We start from the raw sequence: 25,379 nt of genomic DNA, 5'->3' as shown, positions 1-25,379 counted from the left end.
ATAAAAAATGATATGAATGACTAAAAATACTGATAGTCATATTCAGTTCTTCTATATCCTTATTCGTTTTCTTGTTCTGTCAACTATTGAGAAAGGGGTGTTGTAGTCTCCATCCATAATAGTGTTTCTGTTTCTCTTCACATTTCTCTCAGCTTTTCTTTCATGTACCATGAGGGTTAGGTGTAAACATATGAAAAATTGCTAAGTCCTTCACAAAAGGTAAAGATTTTTCTAACCTTCCTTTCAGCTTTGTCAACATATTGTTTTGATTGTCTATTAAAATTTTTAATTTGAAAAACATTCTGCTACCATTGTGATTTTTTTTTTATCATTGGACCCCTTTATCATCCTATCTGAAGGAATCTATTCAAGGCCTACACCCCCCGCACCCCTAAAAGGCCCAGCCTGATAGAAACTCCGAGTGACATTTTGCTTGATGTCTGGCCCCTCTGCTCCCCTGGAGAGTGGATAATCTCTGTCCTGCTTGTTGTTCTATTCTTTGTATAATTCTTTGCCACCTGGGTCACTGTTCATCCTAAACATGATCTCATCTTTCTTTAGTCCTTGTCATATTCCATGTTTTGACATCTAGATTGTCTCATATTAGTATAGTTTCTCCAGCTCTCCTGTGATGAGTGCCTACATAGAATAACATATTCTACTATTTCCTTTCAACATGACTGTACCTTTTTATTTAAAAGGGATTTCTTTAATTCAGAATACATTTGGGTCTTGCTGTTTTATCTAGTTTAAAGTCTCTACGTGTAGATAATTTAGACTTATTGTAATCTTGAATATGGTGGACTTCAAGTCTATTATACTGGTATATGATGTGTTTTCACATTGTCTTTTCTGTGTTTATTTTATCCACTATGATCCTGTAGACAAACTACCTAGTTTTAATTATCCATTTAATCTCCATCATGGGCTTATGAAGTGTACCCCTTTCTATTTTAATATGGATTTTTAAAAATTCTTGCCTAAGGTTTATAACTTGTCTTTAACTTATACATTTTAATTTGCTACAATATTATACTATTTCATGTGTAACATAAATACTTTATAATTATAATTTTAAATTTCTACCTTTCCCATGGTTTTGTACAATAGCAGGTATACATTTTATTATATATAAATATATATATATATATAAATTATAAACTCCACAGTGTAATTATTATAATTATTTTCCCCTAAGCAATCAATTTGTTTTAATTGTGTATTAAGCAAATTTATCAATGGAAAAACTTGTTTTAATTAAGTTTCATATTTACTGTGTTGGTGCTCCTCTTTGCTTTTTGTAGATTTGATGTCTCTATCATATCATTTCCTTTGGTCTGACGGACTCCTTTAACATGACATGAAAAATAGCATGGGTCTGCTTGTAATAAATTCTCTGAGCTGATTTTTTCTGAAAATCTTGTATTTTGAGAATTATTTGTGATTTTTCACAGTGCACAGTCTATTCTGATGCTGACCTATATGCTTCAGTTTTATGCTTTCATCATCCTAACATATTTACGTAATTGTTAAAATTATGCAGCCCATCCTTATATTGTTTTAATTATTTTTTTAATGTTTATACAGATTCACAGGACGTTGCAAAGAAATGTACTGGGAGGCTCTGTGTACCCTCCACTATTCCTCCCCCTCTGTTGATAATTTGCATGACTACCACATTGACAAAACAAGAAATTTTAGTACAAACCAATAAGCTTACTTAGATTTCACCACTTATATCCACACTCTTTTATGTTTATCTCTGTGTATATAATTCTATCCTTTCTTATCACATCTGTGGCTTCATGGAAACATCTGATGTCAAGATACATAACTTTTCCCTCACTCTGAGGCTCCCTCATGCTACCCTTCTATACTCACAGTTACCTCTTCCTCCTCCCTGCCCTATACCCTATCCAGAAACCCTGGAAAGCACTGATCTGTTCTTTATCTCCATATTTTTGTCATTTTAAGAATATTATATAAATGTAATCACACAGTGTGTAATATTTTAATATTGGATTTTTCCTCCATTCAGTGTAATGTTGTTGATACCCATCCAGGTTGTGTGTATGGATTCTTTATGCATTTTTGGTGCCAAATAGTACTGCATGGCATGGATGCACCAGAGTTTAATTTACCCATTGAAAGATATGTGGATTACTTCCAGTGTTTGGCTGTTGCAATTGAAGCTCTATGAATACTTGCATACAGTTTTTGTGTGGACATACATTTTTATTATTCTGGGATAAGTGCCCAAGTTTTCAATTGCTGGGTAATATGGTAGATGAATTTTTATTTTTATTTTATTTTTTATTCTTTTTATGTATTATTATTATTATTGTTGTTGTTATTATTACAAGTACATGAGGGTTTATTAACAAGCTCGAGCTTGGGTCCAAGTATATCTGACACAGCGGAGCAGGGACTTGGACCCCGAGGTGGGTTTCAGCTGGGTTTTTATGGGCTGGTCTAGGGGACTTCCAGAAGGGGTGGAGGAATTTCTTAAGCTCTGTTTTCATTACAGTATGGGACTTTCAAGGGCGTTAAGCTCTGTTCTCATTCTGATGTGGGCTTTCAAGGGCCTTAAGCTCTTATTCACAAGGGCCCGAGATGGCTGTACTTGTGTTAATGCTAAACTTGAGGTGGAATGGCCTTAATTTTCTTGGCCTCCACATTTCCCCCTCTTAGAGGAACCTAATAAAGGATCAAATCATGGGTCCAGGTTGCTCTCAGAGTGAGCCAGGGGGGATGATTAAACCAGGATTCGAACCAACCTCGTTACTGTTCTCGTTCCCATTTACATCTAGCCAAACCTTCGTTTAAGGCATCACATAACCCACCTTGTTGTAAGACGACTAAGTCTAATCCCTTTCTGTTTTGAAGGACAACCTCAGACTAGGGAGTCTTGGAGGTGGGAAGTAAGTGAGAATGGCACAGTCTTAGCTTTAGGGGATTTTCCTTGTCTGGTTGGTTTTTCCATTCTGGAACAAAGTCCTTGAGAATGGTGTGTGGGTCAGCTGGCTGGACGTGGGTGTAGTGGACCCAGGGAGTAATCCCGTGGACCTTGAGAGTGGTGGGAGTGGTCAGGATCACGATCACTGGTCCCTTCCAGTGAGGTTGAAGTGTCTGGTGTTGGTATCTCCGGACATACACCCAGTCACCCGGCCGTTATCAATGGGGTTCCAGGGGTGGCCCAGTCTCGTAGAGGGCCCTCAGCTTAGGCCACACCTGTTCATGGGTTTGTTATAACATTTGGAGGGAGAAAAGGAGTTGGTGATCATCAAAATCAGCAAGCACCTCAGGTTTTAGGTTGGGATAATAGGTGGAGGAATACCGAACATGATCTCGTAGGGAGTCAGGCCCATCTTATAGGGTGAGTTCCTATATAGGGCGAAGGAGAGGAGAGTCATGCAGTCCCCACTAGTCTTCAGAGCTAATTTAGTTAAGGTCTCCTTTAATGTTCTGTTCATCCTCTCTACCTGTCCTGAGCTTTGGGGCCTATGTGCACAATGTAATTTCCAATCTGCCCCAAGTACTAGTGCCACTCCCCGTGTTACCTTAGAGATGAATCCTGGGCAGTTGTCTGATCCAATCTTAACAGGAAAACCATACCTCAGTAAGATGTCTTCCAGCAGTTTCTTGGTCATGGTCTGTGCTGTTTCATGTTTGGTGGGAAATGCCTCTGTCCATCCTGAAAAAGTATCTACAAACACTAGTAAATACCTGTATCCGTATTTTCCAGGTTTTACCTCAGTGAAGTCCACTTCCCGGTAGGCTCCTGGGTGGTCCCCTTGGAGCCGGGTGCCTGGGTTAGATCCATGGGCAGTGGCATTAGTTAACTGGCATGCATGGCAGCTTGCCACAATCTGCTCTATCATTGCTCGAGAGTCTTTAATAGTGATCCTTGCATGTCGCATGAGGTACTCCATCTTTCCTTGTAGTAGTCGAGTCCAGGTAAGCTGGCCATTGATGCCTTTCTCAGGGTCCGTCCATTCAAAGGCAAAAAGGTCTTGGCTCTTGGGTGCTAACGGCAAGCTGAAAAAGGAGTCTTTTAAATCTGATACCGTATACCAAGTTTTGTCTGGAGGCAGGGTGGAGAGGAGGGTGTATGGGTTTGGGACCGTAGGGTGCATATCCTCTACTCGCCGGTTGACTTCCCTTAAGTCCTGGACTGGCCTGTAATCCTTAGAGTGGGGTTTCCGAACTGACAGCAAGGGAGTGTTCCATGCCGATTGGCAAGGCCTCAATATGCCCGAGTCCAGTAGTCGCCGTATGTGGGGTGTGATTCCTGTATGCGTTACAAGAGGCATGGAGTATTGGTGGACCCTGACAGGGTCTGTCCCTGGCTTTAGTTCTATGTATATGGCCGGTTGGTGCCGGGCCAGCCCAATTCCCCCAGTTTCTGCCCATGCTTGGGGAAATTCCTGTAGCCAACAGTCAATGTCAGTCATTGGGGCTGAGGGCATTCAGTGGAGAGGATATTCGTCTTCTAAACTCAGGACAAGCACCTGAATCGGGTTCCCCTCCTTGTTTAGGATTTTTGCCCCTTCGGGGTTGAAGCAAATTTGTGCCCCCATCTTGGTGAGCAAATCCTGACCTAACAACGGGTAGGGACACTCAGGGATGACCATGAAGGAGTGGGATCCCCAGCCCATGCTGAGATCCACAGTTCTTCGGGTAGTCCATGAGTACTGTTGGTTCCCGTGGCCCCTTGCATGCATGAGGTCTTGCTTGTCTATTTCCCTTGGGTTTGTAATAAAACCGAATGTTGTGCCCCAGTGTCCACTAGGAATTCAACGGGTTGCCCCTCCACTCAGAGTTACCCTGGGCTCGGGGAGGGGTGCCAAATCCCGACTCCCCTAGTCGTCCAGGTCCTCCATTTCCAAGATCTTGGCAGGGGCCTTAGATCTTTTGTTAAGGCAGTCTTTCACCCAGTGGCCCTTTTCTTTGCAAAAAGCACATTGACTTTTGTTTAGTTTAGGGTGCTCTCGATGGGAACCAGGGCCATCCTCCTTACCTGTCCCTGAAGCCAGCTTCTTGAGGTGCCTCCGTCTTTCCTGTGGGTCGTCCAGCAGGATCTTGGCCAGGTCTAGGGTCTGCTGGTCACTTAGTTTGGTTTGTTGCTCTTCCAGACTTTCTCTATTATTATAGACTCTTTCTGTTACTATTACTAAGTCTTGCAAGCTCTTCTCTCCTAGTCTCTCTACTCTTTGCAATTTCTTTTTCATGTCCAGAGTGGCCTGGTTAACAAAAGCCATGACAATTGTGGCCTTTGTTTCTGGGGCTTCTGAGTTCATAGGGGTGTGCTGTCTAAAAGCCTCTAAGAAGTCTGCTGGACTCTCATCCTTACCTGTCTTACATATTATACTTTGGCCAGATTGGTAGGCTTGTGTGTGGGAGCTGTGAGACCTGCCATTAGAGTCTGGCAGTGGACCCGGAGTCTCTCCTTACCTTCACCTGAGTTGTAGTCCCAGGTGGGGCAGGATAAGGGGAAGGCAGTGTTTATGAGGTCTGGGTTTTGAGTCGGCTGTCTGTCCTCTCCCAGGACAGACTTCCAGGCTTCTACCTGAATTCCTTCTCTCTCTTCTGTGGTGAGGAGAACCTGCAAGAGCTGTCGGCAGTCATCCCAAGTAGGCTGGTGGGTAAAGAGAACAGTATCTAAAAGCCCAATTCGATCTTTCAGATTATCAGAGAACTTTGCATTTTGGGTTTTCCAATTATATAAATCACTGGTGGAGAACGGCCAATATAACATTGGCTGTCCACCAGTCTCATAGAGGGGGGGGGGGCATGGCGGGGAGGGGATGGGGGGTAGAGTTGGCCGGCCTGGCATTTGGAGGTGCGGCCACCCTGTGGGGCCACCCCCTGGGTCCCTCCGCTCATCCCCGCTGCTGGCCCGCCCACAGGAATTCCCTTGTCAGGGAGGGGTGGAGCCCCTTCTGCAGCCCCCAGTGCCTCTGATGTGGGTGGGTGGAAGGGAGAGGGGGTGCCTGGTAGGGCGGCAGGAGAATTAGGTCCTCCAGAGAGGAATCCTGCAAGACCCAATAAAGGGGCGCTATGGTCTTAGAGTTGGTCTTTGGCTTTCTGCAGGGCTAGAATGTTGGCAGGTCCTGCTTTGGGGGGTAAAAATGGTTTTATCCAAGGAGGGGTATTCTCGATCATGTCCTGCCAGACCGGGATATAGGGCACCTGGTCAGGGTGGCCATCCAGCTTGTCCATGAAGATCACAGCCTTAACCTGTAAGATAATAGGGAGGTGGAAAGTTCCTTCACGGGGCCATCCCACTTCAAAGTTGGCCATTCTGATATGCAGTAAATTTGAAATTTCCCTTTCCATATGTCTGTGCTCAGATTATGAGCTCTTTCCCTAGCATCAGAGAAGTGAGAGAGCATAAGAGACAGGGGAGTGGTTTGTGTCTGCCCCATTATGTCCCCAATCCACACCAAGACACAGACAAATATGACGATTAACAAGGACACAGTAACACAGACAAATATTCCAGTGCGGCCGCAGACACAAAACAGATGAAAGGGCTGGCAGTCGGCCCTCCTTACAGATAAGGACTTCCATCCTCCTGGCAGGGGCAAGGGATGTCTCCCAAGACCCCCGGTTGACGGCCTGCCAGCGCTTCCACCTAAACCAATGTCGACCTAATACAGATTGGAATTCCTACAGGTAAAAATGCAGTATAGAGTTCTCAGGGAATATGCGCACAAAAGGTGGAAAAAGTTGAGTGCACTCACCAGGCGTGAAACCCTCCGGATGGGGTTCTGGGGGTCTCTCAGATCCTGGACGAGCCCCCAAATTGTGCCCAACACAATTGTGTTGTGCCCAATACTGAAAATCCAAGAAACCACCAAGGAGCTGACACTGATGCAAGTACATGAGGGTTTATTACCAAGCTTGAGCTTGGGTCCAAGTTTGCCTGACACTGCAGAGCAGGGACTTGGACCAATTTTTATTTTAGAAAAAAAACTGCCCAATAGTTTTCTAGAGTAGCTGTACCATTTTTTTCCAGCCCACCAGAAATGCATGTGATCCAGTTACACCAGATCCCCATTTGATATTATCACAGTTATAAACCATTTCGTAGGTATGTGTTGATAACCTGATTTTAATTAGCATTTATCTAGTGATCAAAGCTGTTGAACACCTTTTCCTGTGCTTATTTGCCATCCATAGATTCTCATCAGTGAAACATCTCATGTCTTTTGCCCATTTTCTAACTGGATTTTTAAAAAATGTTGAGTATAGAGGTGTTTGCTCTCAATTTTTTATTTTATTTGTCATCTGTTTCTCAGTATTCTCTCTCCCTCTCTCTCTGTTTCTCTCTCTCTCTCTCTCTCTCTCTCACCTTCCTTTAGGTTACATAGACATTTTTAAGATTCTGTCTTGATTTGCTTATAGTATATTTAAGTATATTTATTTGTTGCTCTGGGTGTTACAGTTTATGTTTGTAACATCACACCCTATAGTATACTGCAAAGCATACTGTTTTATTCTCCAATGAAATATCAAATCCCTACTTTCACTTATGTCCCTTTACCCTATTCATTGAAAAAATATAATTTTCCTAAATATTTCCTTTATTTTCAGTGGGTACCACATTAAATCTTAGAGTGTTAGCTTCAAAAAACTAATGTAATATAAGAAAATCGTAAGAAGAAGAAAAATTTTTTCTCTTCACCTCTACTTATTCCATTTTTTGACATTATGAGCTTCTGTTATTTCCTTTCTGTTTTGAAAGATTCTTGTAGCCATTAATGATGATGGATACATCTCTTTGTAACACTTCTCTCCCTCCCTCCATACCTCTGTTTGAGAATGCCTGATTTCTGTTTTATTCCTGAATAATATTTTTTCTGGGTATAAAATTTGGGGTTGATGGTTCTCTTATTTTCAGTCCCTGTAAACCATTGTACTACTGTTTTTGTCTTTATTTTATAAGATCATTATTCACTTGCCATTTTCAGGATTTTGTCTTTATCCTTATTTTTCAAAAGTTTTAATGATAAAATAGCATGGCACAGATATATTTGGGCTTATTTTATGTGGATTTTCTCAGGTTCATGAATCTCTAGGTTTATGTCGTTTGCCAATACGCCAAGTTTTGAGCTCTTCTCTTAATAACTTTTCAGCCTCATTTTTTTCTCTTACTATCCTGTGATGCCAGTAATACAAACAATAAAATGTGAGATTTACTCTTTCAGACCCACATATTCCTAAGGATTTGTTATTTCTTTCCTTCCTTCTTCTTTCATCTGTTTTCTCTCTGATGTTCAGATTGAGTATATTCTGTTGATTTTTCCTCAGAAGTTCATAGATTCTTTCCTGTCATCTCCACTCTGCTATGGAGCCCATTCAATGAGTCTTTTTTTTTTTTTTATAAATTACTTTATTTTCAGTTGTATAATTTTTGATATAATCTTTATACATGTGTATATATATAATTTTAATTATGTATATATAAGATTTAAAATTATATATATATCATATGTATATAATATATATGTGTATATATATATAATTTTAATATCTTTAGGGTATTGTCTACTGTTTTTATTTTTTTAATGGAATTTGTAATTGTTGAAATAACCTTATTGTGGCTGCTTTGAAATATTTGTCAGGTAGTTCCATTACCCGACCTATGTGATTCATTTCAGTATGGGTATCAGTTGACTATTTTTCCACATTCCACTTGTAATTTAATGGTTCTTGGTATTACAGTTGGCTATTTATGATATCCTTGATGTTTTGAAATTATTTTAGGAGATGGGATTCTCTTTTGTTTAATAAATTTATTTTTTATTGCTATTCAATTTGTCAACATACAGAATAACACCCAGTGCTCAACCCGTCAAGTGCCCACATCAGTGCCTGCCACCCAGTCACTCCCACACCCTGCCCACCTCCCCTTCCACCAACCCTAATTCGTTTCCCAGAGTTAGGAGTCTTTCATGTTCTGTCTCCCTTTCTGATATTTCCCACTTATTTTTTCTCCTTTCCCCTTTATTCCCTTTCACTATTTTTTATATTCCCCAAATGAATGAGACCATATAATGTTTGTCCTTCTCCGATTGACTTATTTCACTCAGCATAATAACCTCCAGTTCCATCCACGTTAAAGCAAATGGTGGGTATTTGTCGTTTCTAAAGGCTGAGTAATATTCCAATGTATACATAGACCACATCTTCTTTAACCATTCATCTTTCGATGGACACCGAGGCTCCTTCCACAGTTTGGCTATTGTGGACATTGCTGCTAGAAACATCGGGGTGCAGGTGGCCTGGAGTTTCACTGCATCTGTATCTTTGGGGTAAATCCCCAGCAGCACAATAGCTGGGTGGTAGGGCAGATCTATTTTTAACTCTGAGGAACCTCCACACAGATTTCCAGAGGGGATGAACCAGTTCACATTCCCACCAACAATGTAAGAGGGTTCCCTTTTCTCCGCATCCTCTCCAATATTTGTGATTTCCTGCCTTGTTAATTTTCCCCATTCTCACTGGTGTGAGGTGGGATCTCATTGTGGTTTTGATTTGTATTTCCCTGATGGCAAGTGATGCCGAGCATTTTCTCATGTGCATGTTGGCCATGTCTATGTCTTCTTCTGTGAGATTTCTATTCATGTCTTTTGCCCATTTCATGATTGGATTGTTTGTTTCTTTGGTGTTGAGTTTAAGAAGTTCTTTATAGATCTTGGAAACTAGCCCTTTATCTGATACATCATTTGCAAGTATCTTCTCCCATTCTGTAGGTTGTCTTTTAGTTGACTGTATCCTTTGCTGTGCAAAAGCTTCTTATCTTGATGAAGTCCCAATAGTTCATTTTTGCTTTTGTTTCTTTTGCCTTCATGGATGTATCTTGCAAGAAGTTACTGTGGCCGAGTTCAAAAAGGGTGTTGCCTGTGTTTTCCTAAGGAGTTTGATGGAATCTTGTCTCACATTTAGATCTTTCATCCATTTTGAGTTTATCTTTGTGTATGGTGCAAGAGAGTGGTCTAGTTTCATTCTTCTGCATGTGGATGTCCAATTTTCCCAGCACCATTTATTGAAGAGACTGTCTTTTTTCCAGTGGATAGTCTTTCCTCCTTTGTCGAATACTAGTTGACCATAAAGTTGAGGGTCCACTTCTGAATTCTCTGTTCAGTTCCATTGATCTATGTGTCTGTTTTTGTGCCAGTACCACACTGTCTTGATGACCACAGGTTGTAGCACAACCTGAAATCTGGCATTATGATGCCCCGAGCCATGGTTTTCTTTTTGAAAATTCCCCTGGCTATTCAGAGTCTTTTCTGATTCCACACAAAACTTAAAATAATTTGTTCCAACTCTCTGAAGAAAGTCCATAGTATTTTGATAGAGAATGCATTAAACGTGTAAATTGCCCTGGGTATCATTGACATTTTCACAATATTAATTCTGCCAATCCATGAGCATGGAATGTTTTTCCATCTCTTTGTGTCTTCCTCAATTTCTTTCAGAAGTGTTCTATAGTTTTTAGGGTATAGGTCCCTTACCTCTTTGTTTAGGTTTATTCCTAGGTATCTTATGTTTTTGGGTGCAATTATAAATGGGATTGACTCCTTAATGTCTCTTTCTTCGGTCTCATTGTTAGTGTATAGAAATGCCACTGATTTCTGGGCATTGATTTTGTATCCTGCCATGCTACCAAATTGCTGTATGAGTTCTAGCAATCTTGGGGTGGAGGCTTTTGGGTTTTCTATGTAGAGTATCATGTCATCGGCGAAGAGGGAGAGTTTGACTTCTTCTTTGCCAATTTGAATGCCTTTAATGTCTTTTTGTTGTCTGATTGCTGAGGCTAGGACTTCCAGTACTATGTTGAATAGCAGTGGTGAGAGTGAACATCCCTGTCTTGTCCCTGATCTTAGGGGAAAGGCTCCCAGTGCTTCCCCATTGAGAATGACATTTGCGGTGGGCTTTTCGTAGATGGCTTTTAAGATGTCGAGGAATGTTCCCTCTATCCCTACACTCTGAAGAGTTTTGATCAGGAATGGATGCTGTATTTTGTCAAATGCTTTCTCTGCATCTATTGAAAGGATCAAATGGTTCTTGTTTTTTCTCTTGCTGATATGATGAATCACATTGATTGTTTTATGAGTGTTGAACCAGCCTTGCATCCTGGGGATAAATCCTACTTGGTTATGGTGAATAATCTTCTTAATGTACTGTTGTATCCTATTGGCTAGTATCTTGTTGAGAATTTTTGCATCCAGGTTCATCAGGGATATTGGTCTATAATTCTCCTTTTTGGTGGGGTATTTGTCTGGTTTTGGAATTAAGGTGATACTGACCTCATAGAACAAGTTTGGAGATGGAGTTTTTACACCAACTGTTTCTATCTTTCCAAACAGTTTTAGTAGAATAGGTATGGTTTCCTCTTTAAACGTTTGATAGAATTCCCCAGGGAAGCCATCTGGCCCTGGACTTCTGTGTCTTGGGAGGTTTTTGATGACTGCTTCAATTTCCTCCCTGGTTATTGGCCTGTTCAGGTTTTCTATTTCTTCCTGTTCCAGTTTTGGTAGTTTGTGGTTTTCCAGAAATGTGTCCATTTCTTCTAGATTGCCTAATTTATTGGCGTATAGCTGTTCATAATATGTTTTTAAAATTGTTTGTATTTCCTTGGTGTTGGTAGTGATCTCTCCTTTCTCATTCATGATTTTATTAATTTGAGTCTTCTCTCTCTTCTTTTTAATAAGGCTGGCTAATGGTTTATCTATCTTGTTAATTCTTTCAAAGAACCAACTCCTGGTTTTGTTGATCTGTTCCACAGTTCTTCTGGTCTCGATTTCATTGAGTTCTGCTCGAATCCTTATTAACTCTCTTCTTCTGCTGGGTGTAAGATCTATTTGCTCTTTTTTCTCTAGCTCCTTTGGGTGTAAAGTTAGCTTTTGTATTTGAGTTCTTTCCAGTTTTTGAATGGATGCTTGTATTGCGATGTATTTCCCCCTTACCACTGCTTTTGCTGCATCCCAAAGATTTTGAACGTTTGTATCTTCATTCTCCTTAGTTTCCATGAATCTTTTTAATTCTTTCTTAATTTCCTGGTTGACCCATTCGTCTTTTAGCAGGATGGTCCTCAACCTCCACGTGTTTGAGGTCCTTCCAAACTTCTTGTTGTGATATAGTTCTAATTTCAAGGCATTATGGTCTGAGAATACGCAGGGGATGATCCCAATCTTTTGGTATCGGTTCAGAACTGATTTGTGACCCAGTATGTGGTCTATTCTGGAGAAAGTTCCATGTGCACTTGAGAAGAATGTGTATTCGTTTGCGTTTGGACATAAAGTTCTCTAGATATCTGTGAAATCCATCTGGTCCAGTGTATCATTTAAAGCTCTTGTTTCTTTGGAGATGTTGTGTTTAGAAGACCTATCAGGTGTAGAAAGTGCTAGTTTAAGTCACCAAGTATAAGTGTATTATTATCTAAGTATTTCTTCACTTTGGTTAGTAATTGATTGATATATTTGGCAGCTCCCACATTCAGGGCATATATATTGAGGATTGTTAAGTCCTCTTGTTGGATAGATCCTTTAAGTATGATATAGTGTCCCTCTTCATCTCTCACTACAGTCTTCGGGGTAAATTTTAGTTTATCTGATATAAGGATGGCTACCCCTGCTTTCTTTTGAGGACCATTTGAATGGTAAATGGTTCTCCAACCTTTTATTTTCAGGCTGTAGGTGTCCTTATGTCTAAAATGCATCTCTTGTAGACAGCAAATAGATGGGTCCTGCTTTTTATCCAGTCTGAAACCCTGCGCCTTTTGATGGGGTCATTAAGCCCGTTCACGTTCATAGTTACTATTGAAAGATATGAGTTTAGTGTCATCATGATACTTATTCAATCCCAGTTTTTGTGGATTGTTCCATTGAACTTCTTCTTAAAGGGGAATTTTAAGAGTCCCCCTTAAAATTTCTTGCAGAGCTAGTTTGGTGGTCACACAGTTTTTCAGTTCCTGCCTGTCTTGGAAGCTCTTTATCTCTCCTTCTATTCTGAATGAGAGCCTTGCTGGATAAAGTATTCTTGGTTGCATGTTCTTCTCATTTAGGACCCTGAATATATCCTGCCAGCCCTTTCTGGCCTGCCAGGCCTCTGTGGAGAGGTCTGCTGTTAATCCGATATTCCTCCCCATATAAGTTAGGGATTTCTTGTTGCTTGCTGCTTTAAGGATCTTCTCTTTATCTTTGGAATTTGCAAGTTTCACTATTAAATGTCGAGGTGTTGAATGGTTTTTATTGATTTTAGGGGGGAATCTCTCTATTTCCTGGATCTGAATGCCTGTTTCCCTTCCCAGATTAGGAAAGTTTTCAGCTATGATTTGTTCAAATACATATTCTGGACCTCTGTCCCTTTTGGTGCCCTCAGGAACCCCAATTAAGCGTAGATTTTTCTTCTTCAGGCTGTCACTTATTTCCCTTAATCTATCCTCATGATCTTTCAATTGTTTGTCTCTTTTTTCCTCAGTTTCCCTCTTTGCCATCAACTTGTCTTCTATGTCACTCACTCGTTTTTCCACCTGGTTAACCCTCGTTGTTAGGACCTCCAGTTTGGATTGCATCTCATTTAATTGATTTTTAATTTCTGCCTGATTACATCTAAATTCTGCAGTCATGAAGTTTCTTGAGTCCTTTATGCTTTTTTCCTAGAGCCACCAGTAGCTGTATAATAGTGCTTCTGAATTGGCTTTCTGACATTGAATTGTAATCCAGATTTTGTAACTCTGTGGGAGAGAGGACTGTTTCTGATTCTTTCTTTTGAGGTGAGGCTTTCCTTCTAGTCATTTTGCTCAGTGCAGAGTGGCCAAAAGCAAGTTGTATTGGGAAAAGGAGAAAAAAAGAGAAGAGAAAGAAGGAAAGAAGAAGAAAAAAAGAAGAACAGAAAGAGAAAAAAAGAAAAAAAAAGAGAAGAAAAGAAAAAAGAAAAAGGAAAGGGGGGAGAAGAAAACAGAAATAAAAAACAAAAAATAAAGGGGAGTAACCTCTGATTCTGTATACTATAAGTTCCTCAACTTCCCCTGGAACTTTCCAGTGCTGCTTGGTCAATAAGTTGTTTTTCCCCTGTCCGTCTAGCTGGTCTTCTTGGGGAGGGGCCTGCTGTGCTGATTTTCATGTGTGAGCACTTGGGGGAGCTGCTTAGTCCCCTGCCTGGTGCAGGGCTCAGTGAAAGATGTTTAAGCTGTTTATCCAGTGAGGCCACTGTGAGGCTCAGTGGGGGTTTACCCCGTGAGGCCCCAGGAGGAACCACCGCAGTGGTGGGGCCAGCTCTGCAGCCCTGGAGTCAGCTCCTGCAGTAACTCCAGAGCTCTCCGTCTGCAGGGCCTGGAGGCTCCGGGGCGGGGCCCCTGATCTGCTCAGCTCGGGGCAGGAGCGTCCTCGCCGTCCTGGGCCCTCCCGGCCTCTGCCTGTCCCGGGGGAGGCCAGATCCTGGGCTGTGTCCCAGCGCCCTGTGCCCCGAGGCCTGCGCTGTTGGATTCGAGCTCCCGGCCCGCAGCCCCCTCCGCGGAGCCGCCCCCGAGCCCCCCGAGCTGCTCCCGCCCCGCAGCCCCCTCTGCGGAGCCGCCCCCGAGCCCCCCGAGCTGCTCCGGGTCCCCCGTGTGCGCTGCAGCCCTTAGGGAGCTCGGCACACTCTCCCGGGGCACAGGTGTCTGTTAGTGTCCCCGGGAGCCCGAGGGCATCCCCGCCCTCCCGGGTCCTGCTCCACCTCCCCGCGAGCCCCTTTCCGCCCGGGAAGGTCGGTGCAGCTCCTGCTTCTCCGGGACGGGGCTCTCCTGTCCTGGGGACACTCGCCCCGGCCTCAGCCCGGCTCCTCGTGGGGCCCCTCCCCCTCGGAGGCCTTTTGTTTCTTTATTTCTTTTTCCCCGTCTTCCTACCTTGGTAGAAGCTCAACTCTTCTCACTGTAGCGTTCCAGCTGTTCTATCTTAAATCTCAGGCCGAATTTGTAGGTTTTCAGGATGATTTGAAGGTTATCTAGGTAATTTGGTGGGGACCCGTGACTTGGGGACCCTACTCTTCCACCATCTTGCCCCCTATTCGGGATTCTCTTTTAATTCTACTGTACAGGTCTCCTTGAGTAGGTTTAATGTGTAGGTTTTGTAATATTTTTATAGGTTAGAATTCTAATTCAGCATTCTGAGGCCTGGGAATGTTATTCTAGTTAGCTTTGCTCTTAGGGCTTCTCGGGAGCACCTACTGGGGTCTATTCTAGTTCCAACTATGTTGGTGGGAAGGTGCTTTCCTTGGCCACCAGGTATTGTTTGGGGGAAGGGAGAGGAAGTGGGTTTTTGGAGAACAGAGAGCAAACTCCCTGGCCTGTTCTCCAGCCACTGGATTCCTGTAACTTCTCGCTATGTCTGTGTTGGTGCCCTCAGAAGAGAAAAACAACTATTCCAGTTGCCTCCTGACATGAGTGGGAGAGAAGGTATAGAAATATCTGGCTTGGGGATCCCTGGGTGGCGCAGCGGTTTGGCGCCTGCCTTTGGCCCAGGGCACGATCCTGGAGACCCGGGATCGAATCCCACATCGGGCTCCCGGTGCTTGGAACCTGCTTCTCCCTCTGCCTATGTCTCTGCCTCTCTCTCTCTCTGTGACTATCATAAATAATAAATAAAAAAAAAGAAAAAAAAAAGAAATATCTGGCTTGGATGATCTTCTGGTGTTGGGTGGGTGGCCATGAGTAGCTAGATGTAGATATTTATGTCATCATGTGGACAGCCATGGGGCACTGAGCCAAGTTTAACTCTTACTACTAGGAGATGCTAGACCTTATTTGCTTCGGTGCCATAGGATGGTGGGGCAGAGAAAATGAGACCTATGATAATTCATATTGAGTTTAAGGTGCTTGTCTATTTCTGTTTACTATAAAATGAGGTATGGTTTAGTGGCTCTCCGGTGGTCAGGGATCAGGCCTACAACATTCACTAAGTATTGGATAGGGAACAGGTTGCTCCTCAGGACACTGACATGGCCATCTTACTTATAGCAGAGGATGAATTGGCCTGCTTTGACTACACTGACCTTAAAACTTCAGCTTGATGGAGTCTAGAGCTGCTAGTGAGTGTGGTATAAATAAGGCATTGACCTAACTTGATACAGCTGATGTTGTATTTGACAGTAGTAGACCTCTGCTGGTGCCTGTGACGCATAGGATAGATCAGCCCAGCCAGGCTCTGCTGGCACCAATCTCTATGGGAAGATCAGGCCCATAGTCATTACTATATATGGTCATAAGATACATTCTTTTTCTATATCTCTACTGGGCTTTTTTTTTTTTTTTTTTTTTTTTTTTAATTCTAGTACTTAGGCCAAAGAGACTTGGTTTTTATTGGCTTTGTTATGTTTGTTTTATTTCTTTTTAAATTTATTTTTATTTTGATATAATTGATACTGCATTGTGTAAGTTTAAAATGTACATTTTTATTGATATGTTTTTTACAAATTGTTTTTTTTTTTTTTTTTTTAAAGATTTTATTTATTTATTCATGATAGTCACACAGAGAGAGACAGAGAGGCAGAGACACAGGTAGAGGGAGAAGCAGGCTCCATGCAGGGAGCCTGACGTGGGATTCGATCCCGGGTCTCCAGGATCACGCCCCGGGCCAAAGGCAGGCGCCAAACCGCTGCGCCACCCAGGGATCCCGTTTTTTACAAATTGTAATGAGATTATCATCATAGCATTAGCTAACATCTCTATCACATCACCTAATTATTATTTTGTGTGTGTGATGGGAACAAATAAGATCTAGGCTCTTAACAAGTTTGAATTTTATAATACAGTATTATTGACTATAATTACTATGGTGTACATTAGATCCCCATGACTTATTTATTTACTCATTTCTGGTTTATACCTTTAAACAAAATATCCCCATTTATCCCACCCCCAGCCTCTGGTAACAACCATTCCACTCTTGCTTTTATGAGTTCAGCTTTTTAGATTCTACATATGTGTAATATCACACAGTATTTGTCTTTCTCTGTCTTACTTAACTCACTTAGCATAGTGTCTTCAAGGTTCATCCATGTTTTAGAAATGGCAAGATTTCTTTCTTTCTCATAGCTGAATATTATTCCATCATATATAAAGTATGGAATATCTAAAGTATATATATATACACACATATATATTATGGAACAATATATATATTTATATATAACATAACTAATATAATATAATAATATAGTATATATCTTTATCCATTCATCCCTTGATGGACACTTAAGTTTACCTATCTTGGCCATTGTTAATGATGTTACAATGAACATAGGAATGCATATATGAATTCAGTATTCTGTTTTTATGTTTTAACGAAATTCCATGCTATTTTCCATAGTGGCTGTACCAATTTACATTTCCACTAACAGTTCACAAGTGTTCCCTTATTTCCATATCCTGAACAATACTTATCTGTTCTTGTTGATGATAACCATCCCAAGGCGTGAGGCAATACCTCATTATGGTTTGATTGCCATTTCCCTGAGGGTTAGTGATATTGAGCATCCTTTCATGTACTTGTTTGGCATTTGGATGTCTTCTTTGGAAAAAGAAACATCTGTTTAGGTCCTCTGCTCATTTTTTAAAATCAGATCGTGTGTGCGTGTTACTGAGTTGTATAAGTTCATTACATATTTTGTATATTAACTCCTTGTTGGATATATGGCTTACAAAAATTGTCTCCCATTCTGCAGGTTATCTTTTCATTTGTTGATCGTTTCTTTTGCTGTGCAGAGCTTTTTAATTTGATGTAGTCTCTACTCATTGATTTTTGTTTTTGTTGTTTCTGTTTTTTTTATGACAAATCCAAAAAAGCATTGCTCAGACCAAGTCACACTTTTTTCTCTTAGATGTTTTATGGCACCAGGTTTTATTTTTTTTTCTTTTGAATTTTGTTTATTTTTGGTGGTTTCTCTGGATTAAAGTACTCCCTCGGGCTTAATTTTGTGAACATGGAAGATAAAATGGGAGATAAAACAAAACAAACAAAAACAGGAAAACCACCACAGTCTCATGCTTCAAGCCTTGAGCTTGCTAGCCATTTGCCTTTCTCTTTTCACATCTCAGTGACCTTTTATGGTTACCATTGGAATTATTTTCAGGGTATTTAGTTGTACTAATGATTGGATGCAAGAAAAACTGAGTATATTCCATCTGGCCTAGGACCGTACACCTAAGATAAAATAGTAATCACTCTGAATTCATGTGTAGTTCTTCTACAGGTCTACTTTTTCCTAGTTGATGATTTCCAATGCATATTACTATAAATTAATGTAGATATATTATTAAGAGGATCAAAGCAATAAAATTATATAATTCCATGATTTGTTAGAAAACATAACTTGTCCAAAGTCAATGACAAAAGCATCAAGTCTATAATATCATGTCAGATCTCAAAAGCTCTGGCCAGTATTTATATATTCATACAAATCATATAAAGACTTTTTGTCTCTTCTCTTACTTTAGCCAAGATTTCCCCATTCAGTATTGCTCTGGAGGTTGTGTACTACTTATATCTGGACCTTATTAGCCTTGTGTATCCATATCCTCTTATTAATGTATCCCTAAAATATGGGGAAAGGAAGTAGTTTGGTCTCCTTGATAAATGTCTTTTGCATCTGTTCATTCCTTATATTTGAAGGAACTTTATTTTTTTAAGATTGTATTTATTTTTAAAAAAGGGTTTATTTATTTATTCATGAGAGACACAGAAAGAGAGGCAGAAACACAGGGATCCCTGGGTGGCGCAGCGGTTTGGCGCCTGCCTTTGGCCCAGGGTGTGATCCTGGAGACCCGGGATCGAATCCCACATCAGGCTCCTGTTGCATGGAGCCTGCTTCTCCCTCTGCCTGTGTCTCTGCCTCTCTCTCTCTGTGAGACTATCATAAAAAAAAAAAAAAAAAAGAGAGGCAGAAACACAGACAGAGGGAGACGCAGGCTCCCTGCGGGATGTGGGACTCAATCCCAAAACCCTGGGATCACGCCCTGAGCTGAAGGCAGATGCTCTACCACTAAGCCACCCAGGCATCCTTCGATATAAATTTATGGTTTAATTCCATGTTGGCTTTTGTGATAAAAAACTACACATTCACTTTCTAACATTGCATTAAATCAAATAATCTTTCTTCCCACTCTTTACACATTGTTTGGTGCAAGATTTTTCCTTCAGATTGTGATTTACTTATTTTTAAAAAAGCATTTGTATCTGAACACACACACACATATAATATAGAAATTTAATATAAAAATGAACATGTATATATGTTTTTAAATTTCAACTCTCTTCACTTAAAGGCGTACCATTTTATGATAATGCCCTTTATTTTGGTTTCTTTCTTTTCTCTCTGAATATTATAATAGATACTGGATTTCCTAGTTCTCAAATTCTTTCCTTATCTTTCTCTTACTTGGTGTTTTATTTCATATAGAGGGATATCTCTCACTTGATAATCTGAGTCTCTCAGTGATTTATAGCCATTGGCATTTAATTCCTTTTTACTACTAGAATTCCTGTAATATCACTTTGGTAGTACCTTGAGAATTGATAAAAACTTGTAGTTAGTCAATAACTTTATGTAACTCAATACTATTGTGAAGAAATAGAAAACACAATTCTGATGGGCAAAAGGAAGTTGTATAATGAAGTTGTATGATAGAGTGAATAATGGCAACAGGCATTAAAAAAAATCACAAAATGATAGCCATATACTTTACTGTGTTTGAGTCTTGAATGAGTCATCAGAGAGACACAAGATGCAATATCTAATGAAGTAATTTTTCAAAAAATGTTTAGTTTTGCATCCAATGGAACTGGTTAGCAAATACAGAATATTTCAAATACTTCATATTTTTTGAAATAATTAATGAAGTTTTCTCATTATGTTGATTGTTTAATTATTCAGTTCTGTGTTATGAAACTTTCCCCAAATCCTTAAGTTTGAACACTGATTTTTAATAACAGTATGCAATTTGGTCATATAGATCAAACTTACTACCTCTTTGCCAATACTATTTTTATGTCTTTAAATTATCTTTGTCTTCTTTAAATTGTCCTATTAAAATAAAAATTAGAATTAGAATTGCACAAATTATAATAAAACCTACTGTATTTTATTCACAAACATTGAGTAAAGCTTGTTTTTTTCAAGGCACCTGAGTAGTTCAGTCATTTAAGTGTCAACTCTTGATTTCAGCTAAGGTCGTGAACTTGGAATCATGGGATCAAGCCCTGCATTGGACTCTGCTCTCAGAATGGAGTCTGCTTGAGCTCTCTCTCTCTGAAAATAAATAAGTAAATAAATCTAAAAAGAACCCGAACTTGTTTTTTTTCTAATGTGTTTTAGTATATCTGAGTGTTCTGCTAGTTCTTAGAGAACAAAGGAAATAAGTTATCTTGTTTAGAATGACTTCATTTATACTCCAAGGACCATGTTATGCATGCTTCCATGATACTAGCATTAGAATTGAAAATAACTACATGTAAATTATTGTATTAGGAAAAGCATACTCATTTTACTCACTTCATCCCTCTTTTATATGTATATAGATATAAACTATATCTTAATAAAAACAGCTGTTTTAGAATCTTAATTGTCACTTATTAATTATCAAAAATAATTTCAGGGAAATAAATATACAAAACTTCCAACTTACATATTCAAACAGAATTCTCATTAATTCCCTTACCGGAGTACTGAGTAATCATGTATTTACTTAGGATTAGTGTAAAGCTTGTCATGATATGCTTCTGTATACAAGGCTTTTTTGAATACCTGGGCATGAGGTAGTTTCCTTTGTTTATAGCATTAGTATGAGACATACAAATTTTAATAGTTAAAAAAGAATTCTACCCAACAGATAAGGGAAAAGCTCAGGGCTCTCACATCCCTTACCATTCTGATTCCCTTTATCCAGAGGCAAAGGCTTGATAGTCTCTAGTTACTCTTTGTGAATTTGTCTCCATTTCTCAAAAATAATATGTTTACATGTTTTGGTTTACCTCTTTTGAAATATTTTTACTAAGGGTAACTAGGGATTCCTACTGAGAAAAAATACAGGTAACTCCCTTGTATCTGACCTCACATGTACACTCTTCCCAATATATTTGATATTATAATCATATTATAATTTCATGCTACTTCAGTATTACATGTTAACATTATAAAGATCTGGTAAGTAATTACTACCTATAGATGCAAGTCTACTCTGTTATGATTTTATTCCCTTACATGTATAATTTGTGTTTTTCCTAGAATTAATAATTAGACTTATTTTGTTTGCCTAATTCTTCATGCATCTGAAATAAAAAATACTGAAATTTTTCACAAGATGTATAACTCTGCTCTCAGTACTTTCAGCTAGTTTAGCAAGTTTGTTTATTACTCGGAGAAAGTCTTATGCAAGTCTTTCTTACTGTCACTTTGTAGAGTTTACTACTGTTTTGCAGAGATTATCTGTCTAATAAATATTCTCTTCTTCAGGATGTTAATGTTATTTAATTACCAATTCTTTTGCTTTTTTCTGTTCCTTGAATTCCTTTTATGGGTCCACTTGTTTTGTTATCTGTGCTTTATGTTAGGGGTTTCTGCCTGTTTTTATTTTTTTAAGATCTTATTTATTTATTCATGAGAGACAGAGAGAGTCAAAGATATAGGCAGAGGGAGAAGCAGGCTCCCTGTAGGGAGCCTGATGTGGGACTCAATCCCGGAACCCCGGGATCATGACCTGTACTGAAGGCAGATGCTCAACCACTAAGCCACTCAGGCACCCTATGTTAGAGGTTTCTTGCAAAAATGTTGGATAAGTCTTGGATCTCTCCTCATATGTAAGAGTAAGACTATGTGTATAAGCTCATTGGAAGTTCTGTGTAGGTTGATGGGATTTGCTGATTTTTGTTTTGTTTTGGTTTTTGTCTTGTGGAGTCATCTTTCTAGTCCATTACAGAAAGAATATTTAAAAAAGAAAGTGGTGGGGCACCTGAGTGGATCAGTCTTTTAAGTGGCAGACTTGATTTCTGCTCAGGTCATGTTTTCAGGGGCCTGGAATCAAGCCCCAAGGCCACAGGCTAAGTGCTCAGTGAGGCTGCTTGAGATTCTCTCTTTCTCTCTCCCTCTGCCCCTCTTAAAATTCGTGTGCTTTCTCCCCCTCAAATAAATACATAAATTTAGAAAGAAAGAAAGAAAGAAAGAAAGAAAGAAAGAAAGAAAGAAAGAAAGAAAGAAAGAAAGAAAAGAAAGAAGACTGGGTGGCTCAGTGGTTTAGTGCCACTTTCAGCCCAGGGCGTGATCCTGGAGACTCGTAATCCAGTCCCACGTGAGGCTCCCTGCATGGAGCCTGCTTCTCCCTCTGCCTGTGTCTCTGCCTCTCCCTCTCTCTCTTTCTGTGTGTCTCTCATGAATAAATAAAATCTTAAAAAAAAACAACAACAAATGTTATCTTAAAGAAAGAAAGAAAAAGATAAAGGGAGTGTCTTTTCAGTTTTTTTTTTTTTTTTTTTCTTCTTAGTCTGGTAAGTGTTCTTGAGAGGGAATCTTTAGACTCTTGTGTGAGATTTTTAAGCCTGGCTACCATGTTCTTATAGGTTCTTATATCTGGGGGCAGGTAATGTCTTTGGAGGAGTTCTTACTTTTATTTTGAAGATAGACATTATAATTATTACCATGTTTAAAGTATAGTAGCTTTAATCTTAGTTTAATCTCAGCTTTAATCTCAGCCCTTTTAGGAGTCTGTCAGGTTCAGTTCATTTCTCCACAGAGAAAATTCACAGTCTACTGTCAAAGGGAGAGGGGGCAATTTACCTGTGTGAAGGCATAATGAAAACTTTCATGGATCTACTTTCTGTTGTTACAGATATATAATTTATTCTATTGTTAAATTTCTGGGCACCCCACAATTTCAGAGGGAATTGGCTCATCTAATTCATGAGACATTCTGAGAATCAGCCTTATTCAGAGTTTCCCATAATGTCAATTTAGTTATTTATTTTCTTTCTTTCATCCCTTTGCTTTCTTATTTTCAAAGCTTGGTGTTTGTTTTTGTTTTCATTTCTCACTATTTTGGTCTTTTGAGTTTATTTATTGTTTAAACCCACTACTTTAATGTAAGCTCATTTCAAAAAGCATCTGTAACCTGGTTTGTTCATTCCAGAATGTTTCATGCCCTTACACACACTATTAAATGTGTTACTGATTTTTAAAACTAATAAACTACCTTATTCTGAGATAATACCAGCACATAACAAATGGAGATTTTTGTAAGATAAAAGATACTTCTAACCATAAAGATTATTAATTCATCAGGAGAATTAATTTCAGTTGCATTTTCATGTCTCCCAAAAGTCAAGTGAATTCTAAGGCAAGATGTATTAATTCATCATTTGAATCTCCTGGGCAGCATGCTCTAGAGCAGTGCTGGAAACACACTTTGTGTACAAACTCACCTCTTCCTTTGTAGAGATTACACTGCAATGTGCTAGATAGTCAAATAAATTATGAACTGTGTTACAAGTTTTAGAACATGTAAAATACAGCATGCTGTGAGTCCATATACTCTGGCCACTCAGTTGGTTTTAGAGATCAATAAATGCTTAATTATAAAGTAACATTTAAGCAAATGCTTAAATGTCAAATCAGAGTTAGTCAATATAAAATGCAGAAACATCATTTAAAATGGTAAGTAAAGCAATCCTTGAGTCCAGAAAGAACATACCATATTTAATTTCCCCTCAAAGAATGCTTGTGAGACTAGATCATGAATACAGATGTATGACAAGGGTGAAAAGATACTGGGAAGGTTTCCAGTGAAAATTATGGTATGGAATCATAGCCATAAAATACACTGATTATTATATTAATAATAGATATGACAATTTAAAGGTTTTTTCCAAAATATGAAGCTCTTTCACTATAATAAGCCCAGGAATGATAAAAAAAATATAACTCCATAACCATTGACAGTAAAACAAAACAAAAAACCAAAACCTAACGAACAACATTGACAGTGTGTGGCTATGAAAAGTGTGAATCCATGGGGGAAGTCAATAAAAAGCAGCAATTATGTTGGTCAGACAACAAATTTTGGTAATTTGGGCCAAAATAGTGAAACAAAGAATCAGTGAAACTCTTGATTATGAGGAAATAGAATCCACAGGATCTGTCTTTATTGCAAGTTGGGGATGACATTAAGATTGGTTCAGTTTTGGGATCCCTGGGTGGCGCAGCGGTTTAGCGCCTGCCTTTGGCCCAGGGCGTGATCCTGGAGACCCGGAATCGAGTCCCACATCGGGCTCCCGGTGGATGGAGCCTGCTTCTCCCTCTGCCTATGTCTCTGCCTCTCTCTCTCTCTCTGTTTGACTATCATAAATAAATAAAAACAAAATAAAATAAAATCTTTAAAAAAAAAAGAGATTGGTTCAGTTTCTATTCGAGCAGGGATGAAGGCAAAGAGAGTAGGAAGAAGGAGCAGCCAAGGAGGCGGGAGAGCACTAAGAAGGGGTAAGAAGTGTGCTCCAAAGTGCAATTAGGAAAGACCTGGAAAATATCCATCTGATTATGTAAGAGCTAGTGTCCCCGATTCTGCTCAGTGACCAACTGTGGATTCAGTATTTGCTTCCTAGGTTTTCTTTTCACATTGTATTGATAATAATAAATGGAAGCACAACATGTAATTAGGAAAATTTAGTACTGTAGAAACAAGAAGTCAATGTTGGAATATTATTTTCTCCATGCATATTAGGCACGTGAGGAAACATTAATATTATTTTGGCTTTTTTGTGCATTAATGAAAGGCCTAGCTATGGGTCTCATAACCCATTTCTGTTAACTGATCAGCTCTGATAATAGAAAAAAACTGTAGTTATAGTTTGAATGCTAATATTCTTCTTAGACATTTGAAATCCCATTTAAATGATCCTATCTTTTTGTTTAGTATTATGACAAATAATCAGCTCATTCCTGAGCACTAGGCAACATTGATATCTCCTCTATTTTTCAAAGTTAAAAAAAAAATCCTGAGATATCACTTTAAAATATAAAAAACTAGAAATGAGATTTTGTCATTGTCTCTAACAAGGTGGACAGAAATCCTTAGTCATATCAGTAATGGATGCAGATGAAGACAGACATCAAATTCTCCAAACTGGGTTCTGCTCTTAACCAGCCACCCCCTCTCCTCAGAATCTAAGTGTGACATTTATGAACAGATGATGAAGCATGACAGGGTGGTACTTTAATCCTCTCACAATATTTCACTTCTACATTCAGTATAGTGTATGACTGGGCTGTGATGGTGTGTGGGGTAGCTTCGGGTTCTGCAGGCAGCATTAACCTCAGTAGGCAGCTTTGCCTTCAAACTCTGACATGGA

General features: G+C 39.5%; 1 pseudogene; it reads right to left on the bottom strand.

Annotated features, from left to right (window-relative positions):
• The window catches only part of LOC140621409 (uncharacterized), a 58,463-nt pseudogene extending 51,374 nt beyond the window's left edge, over positions 1-7,089 (bottom strand).
• Between the last annotated feature and the right edge of the window lie 18,290 nt (positions 7,090-25,379).

Source organism: Canis lupus, chromosome 30 (assembly GCF_048164855.1).
Source record: "Canis lupus baileyi chromosome 30, mCanLup2.hap1, whole genome shotgun sequence".
NCBI classification, from domain to species: Eukaryota; Metazoa; Chordata; class Mammalia; order Carnivora; family Canidae; genus Canis; species Canis lupus.
This window is presented reverse-complemented; position numbering and strand designations above follow the sequence as displayed.